The 5,954-nt window shown below is 43.0% G+C and overlaps 1 protein-coding gene across 4 annotated transcripts in view; it reads left to right on the top strand.

Annotated features, from left to right (window-relative positions):
• Itpr2 (inositol 1,4,5-triphosphate receptor 2) overlaps positions 1-5,954 on the top strand; it is a 393,960-nt gene that overhangs the window by 282,517 nt on the left and 105,489 nt on the right. The window lies entirely within an intron of this gene.

Below are 5,954 nucleotides of genomic sequence, written 5' to 3'. Positions count from 1 at the left end.
ACTTCATGCACTTCTTTATCTCTCACGAGCATACACGCGCTCTCTATGGCCTGTTTTTCATAGTTATCGAGGGCCGCCAGCACATGCCTCACCTCGGGCAAGGGGCTCGGGTGGTGGGCATGAATTGTTCTTTTATCACTTGTGCCCATTCTCCAAGGCTTGGTTGTCATGACTATCTGTGGCCGCAGGAAGTGCAGCTATGGTGGCCTTTGGGCTGGCAACTTTTACAGCTTCAGGTAAAATGCCCTCTGAGGCTATGTGTTCTTTACAAGCTGTGACCCTTTAATCAGTCCCTCATGTCATGGTGATGGTCCCCCCGCCCCATAAATTATCTTCTTATTACTTCATAACTGTAATTTTGCTACTGTTATGAGTCATAGTAAATAGCTATGTCTTCCAATGGTTGCAGGTTACCCCTGTGAAAGACTTGTTTGGACCCCAAAAGTTGAGACCCACAGGTTGAGAACCTCTTCTTTAGGGAGCATCTAAAATGGACTGTGTGTGCATTCTTGGATTCATTGATCATTTGCATTTCTCCTGTGAGTTACTTGAAGGTCTATTTATCCTTTATCAGGTCTCCTTTGTCTTTTACAATTTTAATTAAGACTCATAACCATTCATCTATCATACTAATTATATCTGTTTTCCAATTCATTGGCCAATCCTTTTTGTCCATCTCCTTAAATCTGTCAAAAACTCCCCTGGGTGGTCTGAAACTCTTCTCTAGAGCAGGAAGCTGGTGTATACCTCTGCCAGCCACCAGCTTGCCCACAGCATCCTGGGTCCCGGGTTCTAATCCTTCCAACATTTCAAAAGAAGCCTGATTTAGAAAACATTTTTAAATTGTGAAATTCAAATCTTTAAAAGTTGACCTCTCTCTCTCTCTCTCTCTCTCTCTCTCTCTCTCTCTCTCTCTCTCTCTCTCTCTCTTTCTCTGCATCTACTACCCTCTTAACTCCCCTCCCCATGCCCTGAATAAACTCTATTCTATACTTAAAAAAAAAAAGTTGGCAACTCATTAAAAGGAAAAAGAAATGTGAAGACATGAGGCAGGCTAGCCAAGCTGAAAGCAGCCAGGAGCCATTGGCTTACCTCGGGTAGAACCCAGGGCTCTCATTCCTCATTCACTGAGCCATGTAGATGGAACAAGCTGTGTGGCTGCCAGGCTGTGGCCACATTCTCACAGCACAGTAGTGATGACAGGTTGGTTTTTGGGGTGATGCGAAATTTAACTAGGAACAGTGAAGGACAGACAAACACACAATTAGCAGACCGGTATCAGCCATGCCTGCTGAGGATTGGAAATCAAAGCTGCATCTAAGGAGAAAAACAAAACCACCTGAAGTGGAGATGGAGGGACCCTTAGAAACTGTGGTTCAGTGGCTTCTGAATGGCATGAACCCAGTGTGTCTACAGGGAGAATGTAAGACCCATATATCAGGTCTACACAGAGCAGCTGCTGTCACTTGAGTGTTAGGCCCATTGAGTTCATTCTGGGTTCATTCATCATAGGATAGCAGTTATTGATCTCCGCTATGTCAGGCATCATGCTAGTTGCTGAGATGAAAAGATAAATCAGTAAACCCCCAGGGAAGTAAATTCTGCGAGGGGAGGGAGACAGAGAAACCCCCATAATTAAAGATGCTATGTTGAAATGGGAAAAGTGCAAGATGTCCGTTCCTGGCAGTCAGAGCGAGGGAGGAGGGTGGCTGAGGCGGAGAGACTGCTTCCCTGAGAAGGCAACGTGGCTACCTGAGAGTGGCGCTGCTCTCAGGAATCTGCACAGCAACCTCCCTCTTGTGCAGATGATGTGACAATGGCTATAGTGATTGGGACCAAGTGGCCATCTTTGTCAGGTAATAAGCAGTCACAGGTATGTGCCGTGAACATGGGTGAACAGTTGAAGGGACTAGAGGGTGACTCAGGCTTGGGATCTGGTAGTTTTATGTGTAATAATTAAAATCCAAATACAGACTTTTTTTTCTATTATCATTGTTACTGTGGTAAAAATTAATGATAATTCCTACCACCAGGGTTTAGCATCCTTTAATGCTGATGCAATGCTTTTTCTGTTTTCTTGGCTATTTCCACACGAATGTGGCAATTAGCATGCGGTGGTTCTCACAGGGAATGCTGAGGTGGTACCCCATTGCAGCAGGCATGCATGCTGATGGTGTTTCTATGTAGTATAGGCACCAAGAACGATCAATATGATCCTGCATTGTGCAGTCAGGGATCTTACCCACCTGGTGCTGGCGACTTATCTTCACCTTATAGATCGTTCTTTGACAATCTTCTTACTCAGCTCTGTGCAGACAGGGCTCTGTATAGTCTTCCCTCTTGCTGAGCACTTTTCTAATGTGCCAACAACATCATGTTTCTCTTGAGCCAATGGGCTATCACCTCCTGCAGTTGATTTTACTCTTTCTGGCACTCCTTAACATCCTGGATAAATTGAAAACGATTGTTTTCTCTGTGTTCACATTGTCGTATTTGTTATGTTCGCCCAAACCACCTATTTAAGTTCGTGCTAGACTGTAAAGTGAAGTGTTTCTCACAAGCTCCTGTGTCTCAACACTTGATCTCCAGATGGTGGTACTGTTTGGGGAGGTTCTATGGGAAGTGAGGCCTAGCTAGAGTAAGTGAATCTCTTAGGGGTGATCTTGAGATGTTATAGCCGTCCCTACTTCCTGTCCTCTCTCTGTTTCTTGATCTGTCCAGATGTGAGCAAGCAGCCTCCTGCTGCCACAACTGTGAGCCACTCCAACCACCATACCTTCCCATGTGGACTGTACACATCCAACCATGAGCGGAAAACAAATCCTTCCATCCTTCAGTAGCTTGCTGCCTGTTGGGTATTCAGTTGGCCACAGCGTTAAAGCAGAGTAGCCAACAAATGCTATACATAATGCTAGAATTACTCCCAATTATTTTCTGCATATTGAATTGTTTATGCACGTTTGGTTTGTTTACTCACATGCAACTGTTTATGCATATTTAATTGTCATTCATATTCAATTGTTTATGCATATTCAGCTTTTGCTGGTTTAATTGTCTGTGCACACTCAGTTGTTCATGCATGTTTAATTGTTTATGCATATTCAATTGTGTACATTCAATTGTTTATGCACATTTAATTGCTTATGCATATTGCCTTGGATATTTAGTTAATAGAAATTCACAAATATGGATACTTATGAGTTACCTTTTTTTCCTAAGAAACTTTACAAAAAAAAGTATGACAATAATAATAATAATGATGATGATGATGATGATGAAGCCTGGACATGTTAGATTTAAATCCTTTTTTATAAACACCCAAAAACCATTCACTGAGCACCTAAGAGTCTAGGTTACAGCCACTTGTGTCACCTTTAAATTTTGCAGTCAGCAAAAGCAATAAAAATACACAAAGGAGGAAGCAGAATCAAATTGAGCTCTAATTTTGAGCCAGATGAAAGTATTGAGAAGCCAGGTTCAGGAGGAGCAGTTACGTTTTGCTTAATGGTCACCTTTTGTGAGTTGCATATTTCTGTCCCTGAGACATGATTATCAGAGCACAGGTCTGAAGCCCAGCAACGAAGCAGGTCGTTGCTAAGTGTCTGGCTCCCCTCCCCCCTCACACCCGTGTTGACTGCAGCTACTTCCACAGGATTCAGAGTCTCCTGGGACAAGAACATGGCCAGGTAGGGAGGCTTCCATCTGTGTCCTCAGTGGTCGAATGCAGTGTTGGGGTGGAGGGAGCAGCAACCTGGAGTTCACTGTCCAGCCAGTTCAGCTGAATCGATCGATGAGCCCGATTCAGCATGAGAACCTGTCTCAGACTATAACCTGGAGAGCAGTGGAGCAAGCCCCCAAATGATGATCTCTGGCTTCCACATGTACACACACACACACACACACACACACACACACACACACATACACACACACACACACAAACATACACACACTAGGCATCAAGCAAGGGCAATATCCTTTTCTTAATTCTGGGTGGGGGTGGAGTGGAGGGTGGAGCCAAAGATAGTAGGCGTGGCTTTGGTTCTTCTCTACTGGGAGAGTTTGTTATCCCAACATTTTCTAGATATCTGATAGTCTTCATTAAGCCACCTTCCCCTTAAAAATTCTATTTCATTGCTGCAATTACTTGAGCTTAAGGGCTATGCATATAAATTACTCTTAATACCCTGAAATCAGAGGAAGTGTGTATATCACTCAAACTGCTTGAAGTGTTTCCCTTGAGACTTGAGCAACTCACCTCTTCCGGCTTCTGCCTTCTTATGCTAATGTGTAGTAATCAGCATGGCTTCATTTACTTTATTTGTAGCAGCAGAAAGATGGGCTTGTAATTGGATCCATAACTTCCATCTCTAATATCTTTGAAGGGTGTTAACTAACTTACAATTACTTCATTTCTATTACCATTGCTCGTGGAAAGTGGGAAACACAGCTGGATTTTTGAACTCCCAAAAGCACGTGGAGTGCGATAATATGTCAGCAGAAATGTGCAAACGGTTCTGCTGATGCTCCGTCACATCCTCTGTCCTCTGTTGGTGCTTTCCAGTTTCTATGACTTCAGCTTTCTCACCCATAAAAGCGCTGTGTGCCTTTGTGAGCTTCGTCTACAGGGACCTACGTGAACACCAACTCACCTTTGGACATGATGGCTCCTCGGATGGATTACAGTGTATTTTAAATAACGTATTGGCCCAACTAACCAGCTACTAGATCTTCCTGTGTTTGCACGTGCCTTATCTGCTTACAACAGGGATTTGAGGTTAAATGAGAAATGCTTGAGTGTAGTTGTGTTCTTAGAATATAAACTCAGAAGCCTTGGAAGGGAAAATGACCTAAGTGTTCTGACGGTTGTGGCTGGCACACTTTCCATTTTCCAGTACTACTAGCGTGGAGTTTATAGGCAACAAAAGAGTTAAAAATGATGTGCAGTGCTGTTTATTAGTGAGCATCCTTTTACTGATGTTGAAAGGGAATTGAAAATGAGATCAGAGCACACCACCCAGAGGACAGAGGCTCCTGATAAAGTGCTGCAGGCTGAACTTTATGGGATTCTGCCTGTTACATTTTCAGTCCCTTGACATAATCAATTATTGCTTTCCAGTCCGAATGGAGAGTAAATAAATGGGGCTGGGGAGATGGACTTACCAATAAAGTACTTACTGAATAAAGGTAAAAAACTGAATCCGGATGCTAATACCCACTTAAAAAGCTGTAATCTTAGCGTGGTGGTTTGAATAAGATGTCTCCCATAAGTCTTGGGCATTTGAATACTTGGTCCCCAGCCGGTGGCTATTGGGAGTAGGGTGCTTTAGGAGACATGGCCTTGCTGCAGAAAGTATGCTACTCTAGGCAGGCTCTCGGGGTTCAAAAGATCATTTCAAGTTAGTTTTCTCAGTGTTCAAGATGTGAGCTCTCAGCTTCTGCTCCAGCTGCTCCCTGCACCCTGCTATCATGAACCCTACCCTCTTTTTTTTTATTTACACATTTTATATACACATGCATATACATGTACATATACACACATATACATACATATATATACATATATATACACATCACACACACATATGTATATAAAATGATCAAGCCTGTCACTCTAGACAACAAATCACTTCTTTATGTTGGGAACATGCCAAATCCTTTCTTCTAGCCATTTCAAAAAACAACATATCCTGACCTCTGCAACCATGATTCTGTGGAAACAACATTTTAAAATGTGTGTAGAATATGTATGTGTTTGTGTGCATGGGTGTCTTAGTTAGGAATTCTATTGCTGTGAAGAGACACCATGACCATGGCATTTAATGGGGGATTGCTACAGATCGTTCAGAAGTTTAGTCCATTATCATGCATGGCAGCACGCAGGTAGACATGGTACTAGAGAGATAGCTGAGAGTTCTACATCCAGATCTGCAGACGTAGTGCCAGGGAAGTAT

This window comes from Mus musculus, chromosome 6 (assembly GCF_000001635.26).
Source record: "Mus musculus strain C57BL/6J chromosome 6, GRCm38.p6 C57BL/6J".
In the NCBI taxonomy this organism is placed as follows: Eukaryota; Metazoa; Chordata; class Mammalia; order Rodentia; family Muridae; genus Mus; species Mus musculus.
Note: the sequence above shows the minus strand (reverse complement) of the source record. Positions and strands in the feature narration are given on the sequence as shown.